This window comes from Macrobrachium rosenbergii, chromosome 17 (assembly GCF_040412425.1).
Source record: "Macrobrachium rosenbergii isolate ZJJX-2024 chromosome 17, ASM4041242v1, whole genome shotgun sequence".
In the NCBI taxonomy this organism is placed as follows: domain Eukaryota; kingdom Metazoa; phylum Arthropoda; class Malacostraca; order Decapoda; family Palaemonidae; genus Macrobrachium; species Macrobrachium rosenbergii.
Window position 1 is genome coordinate 34,423,265 of NC_089757.1, and position 25,000 is coordinate 34,448,264.

Here is a 25,000-nt window from a genome sequence, read left to right on the forward strand (position 1 = left end):
GAGTTTTCTGTACAGAGTATAATCACGGCCACCGAAAATAGATCTATCTTTCGGTGGTCTCGGTATAATGCTGCATGAGCCGCAGCCCATGAAAATTTAAGCACGGCCCTGTTGTGGACTGTCCTATATCGTTGCCGGCGCACGATTATGGTTAACCTTAACTTAAAATAAAATAAAAACTACTGAGGCTAGAGTGCTGCAATTTGGTATGTTTGATGATTGAAGGGTGGATGATCTACATACCAATTTGTAGCCCTGTAGCCTTAGTAGTTTTTAAGATCTGAGGACGGGCAGAAAAAGTGCGGATGGATAGACAAAGCCGGTACGGTAGTTTTCTTTTACAGAAAACTAAAAACTCAAACGGAAACGAAACATGGGAACAAACAAACAAACAAACAAACAACAACACATAGCCATCACCGTACTTCCAGATTCTGCGCACAATGTCCTGATAGGGATGTGATATTCACCCCAAACGAGGCACTTCTCGCTTGTGAAAAATAGCGACCCTCCTCGATATAAGCGTCCGGCCATTATCATATTTGGCTGGAGGTCTTTTCAATCAGATGGAATAGGGGGGGAGGCGACCCCTTCCCCCTCCCCGACCTGATTTATGGCCAGTAGCCTAAAGCTGAGATGGATCTTTCTGGGTCGACTTTCAGTTTGCGGAGATTTTTAAATATTTTTTTTTTTTTAATTTTAGTTTTACTTGGTGAATTTCATTTGCATATTTTGTTTAGAATAAGGGAGGTTACCTTTTTTTTATTTATAGGCTTTAAATAGTTTCGTTGTGCATATATATCTATATGTGTATATTATATATATATTAATTATATGTATATATAAAATTATATTTTTATATATGTAATATATATATATATATGTATGTATATGCATATATATTTATATACAGACATATAGAGTATATACAAAATTATATATACATATATTTATTATTATATAAATTCAAGTAACGAAAACTAATTTTACGTTTCTTCTCTCGACAAAACCATTTCAGTAGTTCGCTTTTCTTCTATATCTCTCCTTACATATCGACTCTGTTGACTTGTACATTTTGCGAAGGGGGGTGGGGGGAAAGGGATCCCCCCCTCCCTCCTTACCCATAATTCAACTCTCGCCTCAGCATAATTCACTGTCGGAAAGGACGACGCTCCTTAACCCCGACGTTCTACTTATCAATTTTTGTAAAAGTGTAAGCCCCGAAATTTACGACCGGCACTTTTTTCCGTGGCACTTTTCTGACACTTTTCGGGGAAGGGGTTGGACACTACAACCCCACCCCAACCCCCCAACCCCCCTCCTTTCCGTAAGATCTCGTTCATCATTTTCATTGGCAGGCGCGCATCACGTTCCAGGCACGATTGACGTGTGTGTGTGTTTGTATGTAAGTGTATTTGTATGTATGTAATATATGTATGTATGCCAGCGGCGTAAACTGCATGTATGTATGCATGTAAATAAAGTGATTTACAGAGATATGAAATATAAATATATGTCAATGTATTTATATATAACAAAGTGATTTACAGATATGAAATATAAATATATAACAATGTACATATTATATAAATACATATTTATCTAATTATATATATACATACATATATATATATATACATATATTATATATGAATAATATATATATATATATATTCATATAAATACATTATTTATCTATATTATGAAAAATAAGAAACAGGGTGTAGGTATGTTACATCAAGCCATTGACGAAGGACTGATATATATCACAAATATATATATATATATCATATACAGCTATAATGTTAGTATACAAAGTGATAATAATCCTTATATATTATATATATATATATATATATATATATATATATATATATATACCTATATATATAATATATAATATATATATAATAGTGATACATACAACCTCAAGCCTGCTGGAGTTATACCATTCGCCCACTAGAGAGAGGACCCAAGTTTGACTCTAGGCGAGACGAAGCGGTATAAACCCAGTTCGTTATTACCCATTGTGTACTCGTTCACCTAAGCAGTAAATTGGGTACCTGATAGTTAGCAGACTGTTGTAATCTGCAACAAGGTGGATAATGTCACTGGACTAGCAGCCTTATTCCACATGATGTATATATGTATATATCTTCTTCTTTTAACGTGCTTTCCCCATTTTTGTATGGGGAGTAAGCAAATACTTTTGAATATCAATATATATATATATATGTTTCATGTATATATAATATATATATATATTATATATATATATATATATACATATATATATATATATATATATATATAATCTCAACAGCCTTAATAAATTTCGGTATTCTATGCAGGAATAGCAGACTCGTAACTGAATAGATAGTGCATCGATGCATCATTTTCTTTGTTTACAACAGAGAGAGAGAGAGAGAGAGAGAGAGGGAGAGAGTGGGAGAGAGAGAGAGAGAGGAACAGATGGGACGGTAATGGTTTGCTTACCATTAAATCTGAAATTTCAGGGCAACCCTCGTCCTTTTTGGCCTTCTTAATAAAGGGTTAGGGATGGAATGGAATGGAATGGAAGGGAGAGTTAATTGTCTGATTTCGAAAGGTTCGGCGTCACCTGGACAGACCAGTTTACCTCTTCCTCCCACGGAAGAGCTACAGTTTTCCTGATTTTTGTTGTATTAAAATACGGTATATTTTCTACAGTAAAATGGGAGATTATAACTTTATCTTACAAGAATTCTCAATACTCTTAGCTTTATTTACATAATTGTGTGGTTTTATTAATTTGTAAGCGCCTTAATGTTTTTTAACACACAAAAAAGTTGCGTTTCATCACTGGTCGTGAAATTTCAATAAATTTTGAGCTTTAGTACTTGTGTAGATATAAAAAAAGAACATTAAACATTTCTTAGTATCAGACTCATGTTCGTTTTCAACATACATATATCTTATATACTGGTTAGGTATTTTTGTAAACACGTATGTATATATATGTATATATATGTTTGTGTATTTATATATTTATTTCTTTTAGTTAGTTTGTTTGTTATTTAGTTCTTAAAACAAACTAAGGTCCACGTTAAATTTTGTTACAGATATGCGTAGATATATATATATAGCAGTATACGTTAAATTTTTATATATATATATATATATATATATATATATATATATATTATATATATATATATATATAATATATATATATATATATATATATATATATATATATATATATATATAATATATATTGAGACCAAGCCTTGCATTCCCTGAAAAACTTGTAATCTTATGACCGTTCCTGGGGACCGCTGGAGGGAATTTGGCAATGGCTCCCAGGGGTCCGAAGCCCCTTCAAGTAATCGACTGTGATTTCATGTAATAGAAAAAATGGTCATGGCCGGATTTTTCCTCTATAGTTTTCCCCCAAAATCGCATAATGTGAATAAGCGGATCGATAAAGAGTTGCTAGAGAGAGAGAGAGAGAAGAGAGAGAGAGAGAGAGAGAGAGAGAGAGAGTTTAGCCTGGGATAGGGACAGGGCACGTGTTAATGGCTATACGGCTGGGTGGTCACCCCGCGAATGGGGTGAGTTGGAATAGGGCAACTTTTGGGAGGCGGGAGGGAAGCATGGGGTAACTGGACGGAGAGGGGAAGGGTAGGGGAGGGAGGGGGAAGGGGTACGCTTTTGTGATGCGATCTGGAGAGAGAGAGAGAAGAGGAAACGATAAGAGGAAGAGGAAGCTGCGTAATTACGGGTGAAGATGGAAAAGGGTGGATGGAGAATAGTCTACACTCTTTCTGAAAATCATTTTCTATATATCTATATAATATATAGCACTGATATACCACTGCTCTTATAGATACTTTTCATAAACCTTTAAACAGTCTTCTAAAGGGTGTCCTTCCCTCGAAAAGTTTTAGGCAATAGAATTTTGGATAAATGCTATGACTGCTCTGTCGTAGTCAGTGGTTCCTAACCATTTTATTACCACGCCCGCTCTAAGAGTTGGTCCTTCTCCCCACGTCCCCCATTGCATCTATGATAAAAGTTCCATCCCAGATTTAAAGCAAAATGGAAAAAAAAGAGAAAGAGAAGGGGTGTTTTTATGCTTTTGGGAATTAATTAGTGAGATACTTGACACTGCTTCTTAACGAATATAATTAGAGAATTTTTCATTTTTCCATATGCGTCGCGGCCCCCTGGATATTGCTGACGTCCCCCAAGGGGGGCGCGGCCCCCAGGTTGAGAACCACTGGTCTTGGTCTTCTGTCATAGTCGTCTTGCATGGGATAAGTGGCGGGCGATTCCCAAAGACTTTATGGAATCGACGTCAATTTCCCATTTTCGTTGACTAGGTTTTTTTTTTTTTTGCATGGAGCTTTTTATATCGGTCACTTTTCCAGTCGAACTACACAGCCGATAAAGAAAATGAAAGGGGGAAAAATGGTTGCGAAAATACCTACCCTGCTTTCATCTTTGTAATTATTCTAGATTTTTTCCAAAGAAGCAGAGCAAATTGCATAATGTGAAAGTTCGTGCACACTTGCTGTGTGCATATTACCTTGTGTGTATACATACGTAATACATATACATTATAAATATATGTATGTATATATATATAATTTATGTATTATATATATTATATATGTATGTATATATATTTATTTATTTATGTATATATATTATATATGTATGTATATATATATTTATTTATATATGTATATATATATACTGTATATATGTATACATATATATATATGTGTGTGTGTGCGTGTATGTTGTGTTTGTATGTTTGTGTTTGTATGTATGTGCATCTCTGTGTCTGTGCTTTTTAAAATAATTTCGCTTCGATACCAAAGTTAATTATCTTAATTTCGCGACCAGCTATTTCAAATATATACATAGAAGAAAAAGACTAAAAAAAAAACTCTTTATAAAAATATACATTTTGTTCAGTTAATCATTTCGCTTTATATACATCACTTTTTTTATTTAATTATTTTCCATTTCAGACTCTGGAGCAAAAAAATTACTTTATTGACCCTCTCTCTCCCCCCAAAAATTGGATATTTTCTCGCGTCCTTGATATAGATATAATTATAGACTTGGACATTGAATACTACAAATTCAGATATATGAAAAACACCTTTTTCCTTTACACCTTTACTTCCCTGGAGGCAAATGAGCCTATCTCCCTCTCTGTACACCGTTATAAGTAATAATAATAATAAAAATCATGATAATAAACTCGACTTCTGCACGCGTGACTCAATGGACAATCATTTCTGTCACATGAATTATTTCTGGTCATCCATACATTAATCCCATTTGTGTACTAGTTCTTTCCCCGTCATAAATTGCTGTTTGTTTCATGTGTATATATATTTCTTTGTACTGTATTGAATTAATGTCTAAGGACATCCTTTTCCCAAAATTTTTTTCAATGTAATCTTGAGTCATGATGTATATTTTATATATATATATATATTTTTAAAAGTACTTAATTGTATATATTGTGTTACTAGCGTACGGATTCTCAAATTTTAGGTATTCAAAGTCGAATACTGTTGAATAATATTTTCCTTTGAAAAGACTGAAAATTACAAGTGCCGTGCCTTTTAAGATTTTTTTTAAATGCTCTCTGCAAAGGACGTAAAAAAAAATCAGTGTCGTGTGTGTGCGTGCGTACGTACAGATTCCAAAGTAGAATAATAATTTGGTAAATAATCCACATCTGGTAATGGAGAAGATATCCCTTGGTAATTATGACGTAATGTAATTTCTAACATCATTTATGAAATAATTTTTGTTCTTTAAATATCAGGCATTCAGGCTACTTGAGAGAGAGAGAGAGAGAGAGAGAGAGAGAGAGAGAGAGAGAGAGAGAGAGAGAGAGAGAGAGAGAGAGAGAGAGAGAGAGAGAGAATTTTGAATTTTTTCGTGAACGACATACACCTGATAAATATCGAACTACAGTTTTTAGAACGGGCATGGATGGGGTAGCTGTTAATTGGAGAGAGAGAGAGAGAGAGAGAGAGAGAGAGAGAGAGAGGATTACCTGATGGCAGGTGGATTACCTCGTCGAGGCCGTCCCTTATGGGGACTTACAGACTAGCAATGGTGCCGAACCTGACTTAGGAATTTAACACAAGGTTTCAGATCGAGGTAGGATTGCGTCATTTATCAGGGTCGTTGAAATGACCCGCAGGATATCCATGGACTTCCGGATATCCTACTTTGTCAAAATTATGTTCGCATACGTCCGCTTGTTGGTTTGTGATAGTTGAGATACAGTGAATACACATTTCCTTTATAGTGAGACGCCGTGAGGCTGCAAATGAGGTGCACTTAACTTTTTGCAAATGAGGATGAATGAGCCATGTCCTCTTTGTTAAGATGATTTGACAGATTCGGAGCAAAGCCATCTTTGATTTTGCAGAAATTTAGAATTTTGTAGCTTTCATATATTCGCTGGACATGGCCTAGTTTCAAAGGCGTCACAGTAGAGAAGGTCATGGAAATTATCAGCCATTTTAGTGAAATTGCGTAGGACGGTCCCCAGCCTATCGGTTTGGCCAGAGAGAGAGAGAGAGAGAGAGAGAGCACCACCACCACTACACGTGCCGTGTAGGGTAGACAAAAAATGGTGGGGCGGTTTTGGGGGGGGGAGGGCGATGGAGATTTTATTTTCTTTGTCAGAAAATATTCCCTTCCTTCCCTGTTTCCCCCAAAACCAGTTGTTAAGCCTGTGCAGACGGCTGATAAAGAGAGAAAAAAATGACTGTGGAACAATAATAGTAATAAAAACTATGGATAATGTTAACTGTAATAATTAAGGTCCGTCAATCATTAAATATATTTGATCTAAATTTTTTTGTTAAAATCATCCCCTATTTCAATCGATAAATTTTCTCCTGAGTTCTAAGAAAAAAATCCCAATGGGACACTCTTTAAATGTAGTGAATTGAATTGAATATAGAATTTTGCCAAAGGCCAAGCACTGGGACCCATGAGGTCATTCAGCGCTGAAACGGAAATTGACAGGAAAAGGTTTGCAAGGTAACAGGAGGAAAACTCCTAAAGCAGTTGCACCATGAATCAATTGGTAGGAGAGGGTTGAAGAAAGTAAGGTGGATGAACGAGATTATGAAAGGAGGTACAGTAAAAGGAACGAAAGGGATTGCAGCTAGCCGAGGGCACGCTGCAAGAACTCTAGTAATGCCTACAGTGCACTGCATGAGGCACTGACGGCACTGCCCCTGCGAAGGTTGGGGAGATGTCGAGCCCCGTAGCAAATTACGAGCGACCGCGAGTTGTTTGCAGGAGGGTTTACCCCGCTTCTTCGAAGCTGTCCGTGGACACTTTTGTTCCTTTCATCTTAAATAACTCTGGTGAATTTTTTTTATTCTGTATTACACGTGTGTTTTAGTTATTTTATGTTTTATCTTTATATATATATATATATATATATATATATATATATATATATATACATACATACATGTGTGTATGAATGTATATATATTTATATATATCTGTATATATACATATACATGTATATGTATATATATATATATATATATATATATATATATATATATATATATATATATATATATATATATATATATATATATATATATATATATATATATACTGTATATATATATATATATATATATATATATATTATATATATATATATATATATATATATATATATATATATATATATATATATGTTTGTATATATTATATATATATATATATATATATATATATACATACGTATTATAATATACATATAATTTTTAGGGGGTTGTGGCATTATAAGATGCTTTATATACTTACATTTATACTCTGCGTTTAAAAAAAAATATTACAATATTTATACATACCTGTCATCACAAGTGCATGCATATACACAAGGGAAAAAAAATTATAACCATTTTTTTTTTTTTGCGCAATCTCAAGAGCTTCTTCAGCAACACACACACTTGTAATTCATGTTTATACTGCTACATAACTAATAAAGCACTTTTATAAAAGTTTTTTTTATAGTTACTTAGGCCCCTTCTAGATTCTTTTTAACAACCTCTTCCAATTTTATAATCAAATTGCCTTAGCAACGCTCTGCTGAGACTTATACTCGTCAACTAATTGTAGGCTGACTATATTTCATACTATGTTCAGTTGAATCTTTTCTCTTCCATATCTATTCAGTAGTCACACTCCTGTTCCGTTATTATTATTATTTAAAATGCTCATAGTAGCATGAGTCTTCAAATGGAGAAATAAATCCACAGTTGTGTAAATGTACATTATATTTAAAGATAGATCTGTATTTTCAGTCCTTTTGGAATCAAACAGATTCCCAAAAGCTATCTGTACTTATCTGTCTTTAAATATATGTACATTTACAAAACTGTGGATTTCTTTCTCCATTATTATTATTATTATTATTATTATTATTATTATTATTATTATTCGGAGACACATAATACGGTTCCTGAAGTTATTGATCAAAAAGCGTTTAAAAGAGAGGGCCTTTCATTGCCTGTCTTACTAGTAAGCTAATTAAAATAAGCTTGTACCGAAAACCACTTTGTTTCTAAATAGGTTAATGAAAATAATCGTTAAGGTCTTTTTTGTAGTTGTATCCAAATTTTATTGTTGATTCGTTAAAAAGATTATTCCACCATGATTTATGAAAGATGAAATAGATAACACAGAGGATTAATCATTGATTATAATTTGATTGATTATTGATTATAGATTTTTTACTTTATTGAAGTACTGATAGAGGGTTCTATTGTCTTGAATTTTCTATTGGTAATATCTATTCTTTGTGGCGTGCTGACGAAAGTCCTCCATGACTGGTAGGTGAAAGCTGATTTCAGTGAGAAGCATATCAATCGAAATTGATCATTTCTCTGACACCGGTCACGTGACGGAGAGACAGAAGTCATAGTAACAGCAACAGTGTAGAAGTAGCAGCAGAAACAGCAACAGCAGCAGCAGCAGGAGGAACAGCTTTTGTGACAGAGATGCACCTGGTGGAAGGAGAGAAACCTTTGACTCCTGTTATTTCCTGTGCGATTTTATGGTTCCCAACTGTTTTGTTACACTTTGGGGACCCGCCGGTGTGGAACCCTGGCTGGGCCCTTTTTCTCTTGTTGGGCTCAAGTTTTATGTGTTACACTTCGTTTGTACTGGAGGGTTTGCCTATTTAGGAGCAACTGCTAGTTCGATATTTATTTTTGGTGGGGGGAGGGCTTCGTGGCGGTTTTCGATCCGTTCTGGAAACCTCCTGGGGCTGCAGGAGCCGATATTGTGTAGTTTTATTGCATTCGGGCCTTTGTGAGATAAGAGATTACGTAAGCACATAGCCACATCCTCAGCACATCCCCTAGCCTCACTCCATTTTACTCCAAGTGCTTTTAAGTGTGTTTTAATTCTTTGTTTTCTTGTCAGCAGTCTGTTTTCCATCGTTTGCTTTCTTCAGTAACCCCATTATAACCTGCCTCCAACCTCGCTGTATAGTATTTTGTTCATACTCTCGAACAGTTTCTGACATTCCCAGGAATTGGAATTGGAATATGAGATTTAGGCCTGAATGCCAAGCGCTTCAACACTTTCACGGGAAAAGGGAGAGACGGTGAAAGGAGGCCAAATGGAGACCAAATTTCCTACACACACACACACACACCTTGGGAGAAAGAAGAAGAAGTATCTCATTGTGACTGGGTGGAAATGTTTCACCTCTCTCATTCAGCGTAGGTCCAGTGGAAGGAGGAGAGGAGGAGGAGGAGGAGGAGGAGGAGGAGGAGGAGGAGGAGGAGGAGGAGGAGGAGGAGGAGGAGGAGGGAGGAGGAGGAGGAGGAGGAGGAGGAGGGGAGGAGGAGGAGGAGAGGAGGAGGAGGAGGAGGAGGAGGAGGAGGGGAGGAGGAGGAGGAGGGGCGGCGGCGGCTTATGTTGAACAGAACGGTTTTTCCTCGAGGCAGAAAGTTCCCATTTGATGATGTTCGCGCACCAGTTCCCTCAAAAATGAACCGGTAAGCGAGGCAGTCATGCGAGGTCTCCGGGTGTAATGGAGAGTGGGCGAAGGCGTATTAAAATAACAGGCTCCCGCTGATGAAGAATACAACACAGCGGTTTCGACTTCTCCTGCGCCTCCTAACTCTGACTCCCCTGAAAAAACCTCTTGGGAGTTTGAAGGAAGTTATTTGCTGAAATATGAGAAAGAAGAGATATAGATTATAACAGCGCCTTGTTGTTAATTATTAGACTCCATCAGAAACACTCAGGATATCACTGAAATTACACTGAATTTCTCGCGTGTTGGGAATCGCCACGATTAGGCAATAGAATGAAACGTATGCAAGACTGATTGGCTTACATTATCGAGGTCTTCCAGGCAGGCGGCAGCCCAATGAGAAGGGTATTATAGCGAACAAGGCTTTGGGAAGGAGGTTTTGGGGGGTGGGGGGTGTAATGAGGGAAGCATTGTAGGGGGAGAGGGGATTTTAGTGGGGGGAGTTGGTATAACAACAAAGTCATTTTCATCTCTCGCCAAGGAAAGATCGAGGCCAGCCAGACCTCTTGTCGAAAGAGGGCTAGTAGTGTCTTAGTCAGTGTTTACCAGGTGGCCCGCGGCAAGCTCCGACGAAGGAAGTCGTTTTGGCGACTCTGTAGGGAAGGACCTCCATCCCTCCCTCTCCTCTCCCTCATTGCCCCAATCCGTCCGTCGGAGGCAAAGGAACTTGCGTAGTACTCCGGTTACAGTGCTCTGAAGCTCTTCCATCAGCTAATTCGTAGAACAGTAATATATATGATTCCTAAGATATTTCAGAGACCAGATAATATATATGATTCCTAAGGTAATTAATAGAGCAGATAATATATATGATTCCTAAGATACGAGTATTTCAGAGAACAGATAATATACATGATTCCTAAGGTAATTCATAAAACGGATAATATATATGATTCTATGATAATTCAGAGAACAGATAATATATATGACTCCTATGATCGAAAATTCATGTAGTAGGTTAATATTTTATTTCCATGTCAACGATACAAGATCATTTCACTAATTGCAAGAGTTATTTGTTTTAGAAATATTTGAGGCTTGACAGTGAATATCGTTGGTTAACAGCATATTAAATAACGCAGCACTGAATGGTAAATTGTATTAACCAATATCGGTGTGTGTAACGTTGGTGAACAGCATATTAAATAACGCAGCACTGAACTATAAATTAAATTAACTAATACAGAGAACAGCTGCATGCTGTGACGAGGGTGAATTAGGCTTAGTAGAGCATTTCCACAATGTTGACAGTAGCGTGGCGGAGCATCGTGGTCTATACATTATTCTTGCCGTAACGACTATTAATCAGGATTGTCTGTCTTGCGTTGTCGAACCCTCGCCTGAAAAAACACATTTCTCCTATTTTCTCGCCTTGTTTTTCCTAACGCCATTTTTTTTTCCCTTTAAATCACTGTACGCAGGAAGTTAAAATGACCCGCCGGTATTCCTTCCACAAACAACGGGTCGGCATTTTCGGAAAACGCGCAGGAAAATGTGATAAACTCATCATCGCCCTCGTAGTCGTCATTGGCTGGGGAAAACCCTTTTTCAAAAATTACCAGGGAAAGGGGAAAAAGGGGTGATGGTGGCTTGTGGGGGGGGGTAGAGGCTGAGTTAGTGGGAAAGGGGGCTGGAGGTGAGGGGGAGACTCAGTTTTGGGAAAAGGAAGATGACGACTTGAGAACGAGTTAAAACTAAATGAGGGGCGACCCGTGGTGGGAGGGTAAAGATGAGAGTAGGGAGAGGGAGAGGGAGAGATTAGAGCTGCTGATGATTGAAGTACAGAGAGAGAGAGAGAGAGAGAGAGAGAGAAGGGAGCAGAGCGCGTGTTTACATGTGTAGGCCTCCTCCTTCCCTTCCTTCCTGGCACCGCCATAACTTCTTGCAGAGGTACTCGACTTTAGCAGTAGTGCCTATAGTATAGTAGTGTTCTGACATGTGGTTGATTCAGGAGGGGGAAGAACTTCTTGACGACGATGATACGCGAGGCGTCGTTGCCTTTGACGACTACGAGGCCCTTCGGGTAGGTCATTAGTGTTCTGAAAGTATACATACATATATAAATAGTAGTTGTGTATTGTTTATGAAATTGCAGACGTAGTTACGTGAACGACTGATTTTTATAGCTTTACGTGACGTAGTTAAATTTGTCTTTTCGAGTGTCATGATTTTTAATTCGTTGAGTCCAAGGGTGTTTATGTGACCCTTCTGAGTGAAATGTTTTTTTCATATCTCATTTGCACCGAAGGCACTTGTCTCCTGCAGTTCCTTTGTCCTGTTATTTATTTCACGCACGGAAAGACACTTGTCAACACTTGCATGCACGAACTAAAATACTGCTGTATGTAATGGAAAAGCTTCAGTCATAGCTAAATTCAGACCCAAGTACTTTTTTTAAAGTGAAAAGAATTCTCCAAAATCATGGTGTTGTCACTGGTAAATATATTGCAGTTCAAGTCAGCGTCCTATACAATTTACATTTATTAACATCGCAATTTGAAGTGCTATGCATGCGTGCTTTTGCGTGATGCCATTTTATTTCAAAGACACTATTCACATGCGTCTTGCGTCCGTGAAGCGTAATTTTTTGTAGAATAACTTTCATTTGACTTAGCCCTTCTAGACATCATCGTTTATTTATTTCTCCTTGTTTTCAGATTCCTTCCTAAATTTTAAAATATTTAGTAATAGTTCTGAAGAAGGCCAAAATCGATTAACTACAGAGTGTGTGACCTAAAATAGTATGATTACGTAATAGTGACCTTTTCTCGAGCGATCAAAATCCGCGCTGATTTCTCAAGATCCCAGTGGCAAGTTTCAGAGGCAGGTATTAATGAAGAGTGAAGTAATTACGGCGTTTCTTGATAACAAAAAAAGCATAATTTTTAATGATATATAGTATATATTTCCGGAATTATGTACAGATGACAGCAACGTTTCTAATTTCAACCTAATTTAAAACATTCGTTATATTTCTCTTTCCTAGAAAGCTTATAGTAAGCTAAAGTATTTATCATTTCTCTTTCCTAGAAAGCTTACAGTAAAGCTTAAAGTATAAATACATGCAGCACTGAAAATCTAATACTTAACTGTTAAATAACGAAACAACGTAACATTTATATTTTGTTTACATATCAAGCTTTACCAAAACAATACTGCGTGCATAAATTTCTATTAAGACATACGGGTACCCACAGCGGGTATCCACAGCGCTCTGGGGGTCGTCTTACTGTGCCTGTTGTTGACCTGGGTACCCACAGCGCTTGGGGGTTGTCTTACTGTGTAGCTGTTGTTGACCTACGTAAAACTTCAGCTACTTAAAAGTCATCTGTTGCAAGTAATTTATAACTCTCAACTTACTTGCGAGGCCATTTAGTTTCATTTTCTCGTCCTTGTTGTGATGAATCCTCTCCCATTGGTATGGGTTCCCGAAGTTGTTCTTCATCTGTTAAATACTTTTTCTGTGCGTCTTTCTTCGTTCGTTGCTTTTTAGCTGTCGACTATTTCTCCTGATGTTGTGTCTCCTATTTTTGTACGTGATATGAAAGAGATGCTACTTTTTTTTATACATGTACCAGGTGTCCATATCTTTCTTCCTGGTAAGCTTATGTGGACAGTTTTTCCTGGTATTATCAGTTGGTTTCCCATGCCAGGTATCATAGTTCATCTACGACCCCATAAATCGTTGAGCAGGGATCGTATATCCATTCCTACGTTGTGAGTGTTTCTCCAGTCCAGTAATGCCAAAAACTCATTTTCTCCCAATAATTCACATGAACTGTTTCTTTAGTCTTCACTGGGATTTCAGCTCTCCCGTTGGACTGCTGATATCTTAATCTTGAGGAATTATACATGAAAATCCAATGTGTTTGCAAATTTTCCGAATTTTTCTGTGCAGAATTGTGGTCTGGTATCTGTTCCTGGTTGATCAGGAATTCCAAATCTTGCAAGTATTCCCAGAAATTCCTTTATGGGGCTTGTCAACATCTGCGTCTCTACCCCTTGGTGAGTTACTGAAATAATCAACTATGACTAATAGAATTCTTTCTTCAAAATAACCAATATCAGTTCCAATTCTTAGCCCATGGCCTTTTTTACACTCATGATTTTTATGAGGTTCTCTAGGGGGAGGGAGTGAATCTATATCGTTGAATTTGTGAATCACAAGACATCCCTGACCAAGAGTGCTTCTTTCATCGTTCTCTGACATCCTTCAAGACTATTCAGGTCAGAGCTCTGTCATCTTTTGAAAAGCAAACCATCTTTACTCTGAAGTTTGTAATGCATAGGGTGTTTCATTTCGAGTTTCAGGCTGTCCGTTAAAAATCAATGGGTAACTTTTGGTAAACTTTCATCTTCTACTGTGTGGGGCTTTAATGCTTGCAATCCTTGTGGTTTAACCATCAAAATTTCCCTGTAATATCAGTTTTTAAAGTAATTTGTATTTTTCTTAGGTACAGTAAACAAACTAAAACCTTTTTTGTAAGAGTATTCCTCGGCATGAGATGGAATTGCTTGTTAAAAGGGTTAGTTAATGGAGGTAGACAGGGTGGGGGGAGGGGGAAGCCCCCACTCACCTACAGTAGTCAAGCTCTTTCTTTCTTTCTGCATCAGGGACTATACCTTATGGTCAGGGTGGGAGTTTGATAGAACCTGTTGTTTGTATATCTATGAAAAATACAAATTATTTTTTTTAATTTATAATATATTCCAATGGGAATACAAACCATTGCCTTTTATGTAAGGAACTCACTCCTTAAGTGGGAGGACAGTTTCTCCACTAACTGGCAAGGTAAATCTCCACTACCAAAGGCCATGCTCTCAGTCACAATCGCAAACAAGGGGAGGAATGACACTCCCTGCACATTCTGGCATAGGGATGCAAGACTGATAGGGCCCTGAGCCAGAGTAAGATGTTTCTGAACTCTCACTTCAGGAAAACTTCAGACAACCAAAAGGTGCCCTAAATATAGTAGCACAGGTCAAAAGGCAGATAGTAACCAGATCAGTCATAAATTGATGGGTTCAGATTAGTACTAACTTTACGACCTGCTCCCTTTGGCTTCAGATTAGTACTAACTTCGCCACCTGCTTCCTTTGGGTTCACATTAGTACTAACTTACCATGTGTTCCCTTTGGGTTCAGATTAGTACTAACGTTACCACCTGCTCCCCTTGTTAAAAAGGAGAGCAGAGGGAATCGCACCCTATGAGGCGAAGCCCCAAACTAGGATGCTTGAGAGTGAAGTCCATGTGCATCATTGCCTATCCAGCACGTACTCAGCCATACTACTGCCATGCCGATGAAGGAAGAAGAGAAGATAGGAAAGACAGCTAATTACTCACCAATTCAACCTCCAGGCATATGCCAACCAGAATACTTCAGGTGGGAAGCTTGGAGACTACACAGCCTCCCTTCCTCGTCACCTAGCCTCCCATAGAGCCAGAGCTGTAGAGTGTGTACCAAAAGGCTGGAAAGACTCCTGGTCCTTTTGCAAAGAAGAAATCTGAGTCCTTGTCATGGTTCTTAGAAGTTCTGACCCCTTCTGATATTGGACACTTAAGCATGGTCGTCCCTGAAGGCTAGGCCAAGTACCCTTCGGCACCTTGGATGACTTGAAGGAAACTGCGAGTTGGATCAAGGTATCCCAGCTATCAGAATGCTTACTTTCCACCACAACTTTAACTTAACACTTTAAAGAGTATGAAGAACCCAAGACCGATTCATTCTGCAATGTAAGGCTACCTCTCAGCCAGAGCTTGTCTTGACAACATAGACAAAAGAACACATCTTTTTAGGGCAAAGTTTGCACGTTGGTTTACCCTTTGGTAAGATAGGACAGTCCAACTCCTTTCCAGCGGACAGCAGTAACCTCACAACTTTGGCCTGTCATCTGCAATAGGTTTGGCAAAGAAGCAGTGGTTACTTTTCTAATATCACCTGGTTCACAAATGAGACCAGTGATCTCTTGAAAAACATTCCAATTCTGTAATCGATTCTGTAATCGATTCAGCCTGTGCTGAGGAATACTTCCTCATAAAAGGCTATGGTTTTTGTAATCAATTCAGCCTGTGCTGAGGAATACTTCCTCATAAAAGGCCATGGTTTTTGTAATCAATTCAGCCTGTGCTGAGGAATACTTCACAAAAGGCCATGATTTTTACTTCTGTAGGAACAACTACAGTTTCTAAACTATTTGTAAAACTTGACTTGAGGACATTTTTAGCACGGCCAAAAGTGCCAGTAATTCACGTATACTTGCCTTCCATGTATTGGACAAAAACATCAGAGTTCTGTACCTGAAGTAATCTTTTGCAAATGAGCAGGGGCAGCTCCTAAAGGTGGCTACTAGTGGCCTATGATCACTTCGAACAATGACTTTATCTCTTAGAAACAAGTACTCATGAAATTCCCACTTACAAACACTATTTCATTGTGTTCCTTTGCTATTTGACCATTATCATCGCTCTGTGTTGGATAATGCATTTCAGACTACTTCCTGCTTTATCCAGTTGCTGAAGCATAGCAGTCAGTCCCATCGTTGTCGTCTTTCTCTCCGAAAGTCTGCAACATTTCTGTCATTTTGATGTTAAAACTTGGAGGGGGTGGTGATGCAAAACTTTCATCAAACTGCATGTCAGATCAGCTTGCAATAAGCCATGACGTTTCCTGAATAAAAAAAAATATTCTTAAATAATAATATATGTACTTCTTTACAATTCTTGATTATATACTTTAAATTATTTGTATACAGCAAATGAACATTCATTATGCGTATAAACAACTAACAAGCAATCTAAATATCACTTAACTCAAAACACTGGTTGCCAAGAATCAATTTAGGACACTTATTGAAAAGTATACTGATTTACATTCCATTCCCAAAATTGGTTCTTTACTCAAAACTTACCCAGTGTATACATGAAATCATTAATCGAAATGTGGGATTCAACCTGAATATTCAGGATGTATTCAGTTTATGTTGACAGCACTTAGGGGTTTAACTTGAATATTCAGTATGCATTCAGTTTATGTTGACAGCAGTTAGGGGTTCAACCTGAATATTCAGCATGCATTCAGCAACCCCAACCTGAATATTCAGTAAGCATTCAGCTTACGTTGACAGCAATTGGGGGTTCAACCTGAATATTCAGTATGCATTCATCTTATGTTAACAGCAATTAGTGGCTGCAAAATCCGCATTTAGAATAGGTAGATTTTTCTTAACTATTATTCCGTAGCCAAAAGATTACACCCAAATATACCTACAGATATGGCGGTCAATTACGTTCATTAATTCGAGGTGAGGCGTTGTAAGGGGGCATGACACTCCCCTAGAGACCCCTTTGACGATCGATTATTAATGTTCTGCTTCCCTACCAACCCGCTGATGGCTTTCGCGCTGTTATGCCAAATGCTGCGGCTGGGACGTTGAGCTGTGGGAGAGAACCAGAGTTAGTGAATAAGGAATTTCCAGGTTTGGTAACAGGGAAGAACGCTCTCGTGTGCATTCTGCACTGTACATTTTCATATAATTTTATTTTTAGATTTTCGTCTACTTTTAGTACATTATATACATAGCTGTACACATATGAAAAAACATTATATATATGAAGATGTTTCAGTAGGAAAAATTTCGTTACGAACAAAATATTCTCGACAGTGACTCGAAAGGATCAAAATGTACTTGAAACAACTCCGCCAAGGGCACTATAATTATTCGGAAAATCAGTGACGAAGTGGGTAAGATTATGCTACATAAATCTAGGCTAAGGTAACAGCAATTATAGAATAATCTAAAGACTTTTCCAATCCTTGTAACTTAATTCAGAATGATAAGAAAATAAAAATAAAATGACGTTGCGTCCTTTGCAGACAGAATGAATGTTTTTGTGTGTTGCATTTTTTTTCGATTTTGATAAAAAAAAAATCGGCACTTTAAAAAAAAAATATCATTAAATGGAAAATGTGGAAAATGATATTGGAGTCCCTCCTATAAGACATGAAGCATCATCTGGATATATTTCCTCTAATACCCCAGATGAGTCAGACTGCAATGGAAACGAGTGTTGACGGGGGCCGGCCTCAGGCAGCCTCTTTGGCCAGTTATCCGACAAGCGATCCTGGGAGGTGTCCGGGCCTAAGGAATGGCGAAGAGGCCTGGTATCTACAACAGGTATTGGACCTACTTCCATTTTCGTCCCCCTCCCCACCCAAACCCACCCACACCAGACTCTCCCAAATCCCCCTCAAAAAAAAAATCCCTATCCATCCAAGTTCATTAGTAACATCAGAATTGCCAAATTCCAACAGGTATTGGACCTACTTCCATTTTCGTTCCCCCCCCAAACCAAACCTACCCCCACACCAGACTCTCCCAGCTCTCCCTCCATAAAAAAAATCCCTATCCATCCCAAGTTCATCAATAACATCAGAACTGCCAAATTCCAACAAGTATTGGACCTACTTCCATTTTCGCCCCCCACCTCCCCCTCTACCCACCCACTACCAGACTCTCCTCAGCTCCCCCTCCATAAAAAAAAATCCCTATCCATCGCAAGTTCATCAGGAACATCAGAACTGCCAAATTCCAGCAGGTATTGGACCTACTTCCGTTTTCGCCCCCTACCCACCCACTACAAGACTCTCCCCAGCTTCCCCCTCCCCACAAAAAAACCCATCTCCTCTCCATCCCAGGTTAATTAATAACATCAAAGCTGTCAGTTCCAACAGGTTTTGGACCTACTTGCATTTCCCCTCCCCCGCCCGCCACCTCCCCTAACCACCCACTACCAGACTCTTCCCAGCTTCCCCCCTCCCAACAAAAAAAAAACCCATCTACTATCCATCCCAAGTTCATTAATAACATTAAAGCTGCAGGTTCCAACAGGTTTTGGACCTACTTGCATTTTCGTCCATCCCCCTACCCACCCACACCAGAATATCCCTAGTTTGCCCCCCCCACCAAAAAAAAAATCCCTATCCAACCCAAGTTCATTAATAACATTAAAAGGCTGCCAGTTCCAAAACCCCCAACAAAAACCCATCTCCAATCCATCCCAAGTTCACTAGTAACACCAAGAGCTGCTAGTTCTTACAAGTATTGGACCTACTTACATTTTCCCCCACCCCCTTACCACCCACCAGACTCTCCCCAGCTCCCCCGCCAAAAAAAGGCATCTCAATCCATCCCAAATTCATTAGTAACATAAAAGCTGCCAGTTCTTACAGGTATTGGACCTACTTCCATTTTGGCCGCCCCCTCCACCAGACTCTCCCAGCTTCCCCAACAAAAACCCATGCCCTATCCATCTCAAGTTCATGAATAACACCAAAGCCGCCAGTTCCTGTACCCCTTCCCCAAAATATAACATACACATCATCACGGGCAATAGCAGATCAAGAGTGCCGATTTGCTGTCCTGGGAAAAAAAAAATCTTCCTTGACAATCCTACCTTGCTTGCTTGTTTGTGTCTGTATATTTCTTACTCGACGAGGTCGCGCTTTCATCATTTTTGTCTCCTGTCACGTGTGCTTCTGAAATGCATATCCATCATCCTCAAGAAGGTCCAGGAATTTTTAATCCTCAATTCTTTCAACTCTGCTTTAATGTGTACCGGACATTTGTTCATCTCTCTGCTTGTCTGCATTCCCATACCAGCTCTGTGGCTTCGTTTTTTTTTTTTTTTTTTTTTAAAGAAGAACGTCATTTTAAAAAATACATTGGAATACCTTGTATTATGTGTTGTTGTTGTTTCTCTTTATTTCTAATAACAAAAGACAAAAATTTTTCTATATAACCACTGAAATGCAGGAATCCTTTTTTCCACCATGTCTCGGTGCAGAAGCACTGAGCCAACACACGAGACGGTTACACAAACACCGAAGATTTTGTGTTTCCTGTAAAATAGGAAAATTCTAGTTCTTTTCCAGGTGATGCGAACGGAAAATTGACGTGATTTGGAAGAGTATGTTTTTGTTGCTAATGATAATTACTTTCTAGCCATTGTTTGAATGCTATTTTATGAAATGAAATTTAAATGAATGTCTCCTAATCCCCATCGTTCTGTTTATGCGTCCTTGACTTTCAAGGCGTTCCACAGGGTTTAGTACTTGATAATTTCTCTTCACAGATTCTACCAGCACCTCTCTCTCTCTCTCTCTCTCTCTCTCTCTCTCTCTCTCTCTCTCTCTCTCTCTCTCTCTCTCTCTCTCTCTCCCAGACTTGTCTATTTCTTTGAAAAATAAAATTGGATAGGAGGCTCATGCTTTGTTAGTAAGTATCCACTGTCTCTCTCTCTCTCTCTCTCTCTCTCTCTCTCTCTCTCTCTCTCTCTCTCTCTCTCTCTCTCTCTCTCTCTCTCATTAGTAGGCATCCCATCACTAGACCAAAAAATATTTCCATGCCAACTATCTAACGATAGTTTTCGATTCTTATCAAGTGTATGTCATTCGTGAAAAAATTCTCTCTCTCTCTCTCTCTCTCTCTCTCTCTCTCTCTCTCTCTCTCTCTCTCTCTCTCTCTCTCTCTCTCTCTCTCTCTCTCAAATCCTCTTGCCTTTTGAATTATCCATACTACATCGAGGCTCTTTTCCCAGCGGATCCAAAAGGGTCCTTTCGTTTATTGGAGTTCATTTGTCTTAGGAATTTGCCGTGACCACTACACGAAGAGAATTAGCTGGAATTAAGGCCAAAGAGGGTAAAGAAGGATGGATGAAGAAGGGTTTAGGGAACAGAGAGAGAGAGGAAATGGAGAATCAAGTACAGTTAAGAAGCGGGATGTGTTTGCTGAGTTAGTATAGTAGTAGTCTTCTGTTTGATACACTTGGCGTGGAGGGGGGCGTGGGCGGGGGCGTGTATCCCCAAACTTTCAATTGACCCCACTCTCTGTGCGACCATAAAAAACATAAAAAGCATAAAGCGTCATTCATCAATGTCAGCAAGTTTTGCATTTTTAAAATTATGTTAAATTAGGACGGTCACTAAACCCAGTTTTGTGGATATGGAGTTTTTCATACCCACACGCACACAGATTCTCTCTCTCTCTCTCTCTCTCTCTCTCTCTCTCTCTCTCTCTCTCTCTCTCTCTCTCTCTCTCTCTCTCGATTTTTCGTGGTTTCATATCATTTGGAGTCTCTCTCTCTCTCTCTCTCTCTCTCTCTCTCTCTCTCTCTCTCTCTCTCTCTCTCTCTCTCTCTCGATTTTTCGTGGTTTCATATCATTCGGAGCATAATGTTATTTCACATATATTTATATAAATAATTTTGTGTACCTCATATTCTGAAAACAATTCTTTTAATTTTAATTTGACTTAAAAATAACGATCTGTTTAAACGCTTGCAAATGTTTTACAGCCGCTTCATGTTATTATTATTATTATTATTATTATTATTATTATTATTATTATTATTATTATGTGTACACTATTTCTGGTGACAGAATTTAAATAGCCTGAAAATTACAAGCTTTTAATAGTTGTGAAACGCCATTTTAAACTCATTATTAAAAGAGCTTAGAGCATTCATAGTTTTTTAATAATAATAATAATAATAATAATAATAATAATAATAATAATAATAATAATTATTATTATTATTATTATTATTATTATTATATATTATTATTATTGCTGTTTACAAAAATAGTCACAATTATGTCAGTCATTTCCTTTCAATAAAAATAAAACTATGCATATTCTAAAAGGAAATAACTACATTATACGAATAGTTCAAAAGAGAAACTGCGGGGAGGTTGGGGAAAGGAAGGGGTGCGGAGCAGGGGAGGGTAAAAGACCCAGGGAAGCTGACTGACGAGGTCCTTGCATTAGTTTCGGGATCATCGAAAAAGGATTCGCTGAGAGAGAGAGAGAGAGAGAGAGAGAAGAGAGAGAGAGAGAGAGAGAGAGAGAGAGAGAGAGAGAGAGAGAAAGTAATGAGGGAGGAAGGTTTACGGACCTTCGATGGCCGCTGCTGGCCTTTTGGTTTTGGTCTTTCGGTCTCACAATCGGGCTTCGGGGAAAGATTAATTGTGTCAGTCATTGAAGCTCAGTTGGTGGTGAGATGGACGGGTTTCGTGGTGAAGGGGGCGTCGTTATGGGAGATGGGGAGGGGAGGGGAGGGGAGAAAGCCTATGTGACATTAACAAGCTGCCAAAGGGAAAGGTCGGGGGGGGAGAGTTGGTGATGATTCATGTATTATTTACGTTGTTCGTATTTGCTGCCGTCACAAAAATTCAATTTACGAATGAGGTGACTGGGCAGTTCAATAATAATAATAATAATAATAATAATAATAATAATTAAATAAAGAGCATAGTCGATTGAGCACACCACAACATTACAGCTATATTTTCGATTTTAGTATAACTGTACTTCTGAAATGACGTCATATCCTATACTGAACAATGGTAAAAGTAAGTAGCAATGAACTTCATCGTAGTTTTGTGTGGTCCTAAAAATGATTTATGTACTTTCGTAACTTATGTTTAGTGAATACTTTGTACAACAAGGTAAATAATTTTTTTGTTTTAGGTTAATCTCATCATTCTGATCTTTTCATTTTTGTAGTATGTTTTGAACTTAATGCCGTAAAGTTTGGTTATTCAGCTTCAAAGGGACACCAGAATGTTAACTAATTTAACATAAGCTAACTTAACATAGACCAATCAATGCTCTTTGGCTGTGTCATTAATAATAACAAGTCCATACACACAGACTCCACATGACTCTAGCTAATAATCTCTAGCAAAAGGGGGGCAGAAGTGAATAGCCATTTTTCACACTAATGGCGCCTAATAAACCAAGGAATCTGGTACACGATTAAACGATTAGCATAGGAATTGCCCCACAATGAGTTCTACCCGGAGATGACGCCCTTTAAAAAAAAAAAAAAATAGGGAGATAGGAATCTCGGCTAGAATTTCCGCTTCGGAGGATGGCGTAGAATACAGGCTCGCGGGCGCGCGCACTTACTAACGCATATTGGCATAAATACACACATAGGCTACACATACATAGATCCTTTTGAGCAAAACTGCTAGGAATAAGATGACGAAAAGCGTTAAGGAAATTTTCATGAAATGAAGTTACTTCATATATAATAACTAAAGAGACCTTTAATGTAATTCAGTTTTTAATTTTCTAAGAAACCTAACTTTTGCAAAAATGTTCATTAAATACCTTGGTTACACAGCGTTTTTAATCAGAATCATATCGATAGAAGTCTTCACCTGATTAGTTACATTTTTCAGGAAACTAGCCGGATTAGTTACATTATCAAGAAATGTAACCGGATTGGTTACATTTTCAGAAAACTAGCCGGATTAGTTACAATGCCAAGAAAAGTAACTGGGTTAGTTACAGTTTCTGAAAAACGTAACTAATCAGAAAAATGACCGGATTAGTTACATTATCAAGAAACGTAACCAGATTAGTTACATTTTCCTTAAAACTAACCAGACTAGTTACATATTTCAGAAAACAAACCAGATTAGTTACATTTTTCATAATAACCAGATTAGTTACATTTTCCAGACAACTAACCGGATTAGTTACACTTTTCATAATACTAACCTGATTAGTCACATTATTCAGAAAAATAACCAGATTAGTTACTCTTTCAGAAAACTAACCGGATTAGTTACATTTTTCATAACAACTAACCTAATTAGTCACGTTATTTAGAAAAATAACCAGGTTAATTACATTTTTCAAAATAACCAGATTAGTTACGCTTTCAGAAAACTAACCAGATTAGATAAAATTTCCAGAAAACTTACCAGATTATTTTACATTCTAAAAAAATAGAAAAAATAGAGTAATCTTTTTTTTACTTTTCTTTACCACTTTAAAACTCACCAGATTATTTTATACATTCTAAAAAAAATAGAAAAATTGTGGTAAATTTATTTTTTACTTTTCATTACCATTTTAAAAGCGCTTGGTAATTGGGGCCAGGTCTTGTCCACCCGAAAAAAAAAAAGCGAACTCCGAGGACCTGTTTTCATCAAGCGGCCGTTATCATTTTCATCTGAACCTGTCATTACCTTCGTTACCCAGCTCATTTGTTTTATATTTTTCTCATTATCCCCTTCATTGTCTCCCACATTTTCATCCATCAACCCTGAGCGAGCCAATTGTCTCTCATATGTCTTCCATACTTCATTTCATTTCGCCCATTCCGTCCCTGTCTATCGGCCCTATCTATCTACTAGACAGCAGTAGTCGGTGGAAAATCAGGATGAAGGAATCTGATTTTTTGAGTTTTTTCAAGACGTGATTTTCAAGGGAAGCTATTTTTTTTTTTAAATTATTATACTAAAGCATTCTCTCTCTCTCTCTCTCTCTCTCTCTCTCTCTCTCTCTCTCTCTCTCTCTCTCTCTCTCTCTCTCGTAGCGGATAATCAGGATGAAGGAATAATCTTTTCTCATTTTTATTTCAAGGTGTGATCAAGTACGGGAAGCTATTTTTTGTTATTGTCTTCTCTCTCTCTCTCTCTCTCTCTCTCTCTCTCTCTCTCTCTCTCTCTCTCTCTCTCTCTCTCTCTCTCTCGTGGCGCGGAAAATCAGGATAAAGAATTTAATAGAGAATTGAATTTTTCCTCTTATTTTTCTCAAGACGTGATTCTAGTACGGGAGACTAATTATTATTATTATTATTATTATTATTATTATTATTATTATTATTATTATTATTATTATTATTCTCTCTCTCTCTCTCGGCGGCGGAAATCAGAAAGTGAAAATTGAATTTTTTCTTCATTTTCATAACAAGGAATGCGAATCAAGTACGGGAGTACATTTTTTAATTATTACACTCTCTCTCTCTCTCTCTCTCTCTCTCTCTCTCTCTCTCTCTCCCCACTTTTCGCCCCCTCCGAGGGGGGCGCCCATCTCCC

General features: G+C 37.8%; 1 protein-coding gene across 9 annotated transcripts in view; it reads left to right on the plus strand.

The window, feature by feature from the left end:
- Positions 1-25,000, plus strand: part of LOC136847847 (homeotic protein ultrabithorax-like) — a 1,187,590-nt gene that overhangs the window by 1,152,447 nt on the left and 10,143 nt on the right. Inside the window, exon 8 of one of the 9 annotated variants that reach the window (XR_010855863.1) lies at positions 18,147-18,238. The exons of 7 other annotated variants lie outside the window; for them this stretch is intronic. The gene's annotated coding sequence lies outside the window, so the exon portion shown is untranslated. Of the gene's footprint in view, positions 1-18,146; positions 18,281-25,000 lie in introns of those variants that run through there. One more of the 9 variants, XM_067119822.1, reaches the window with a different exon arrangement.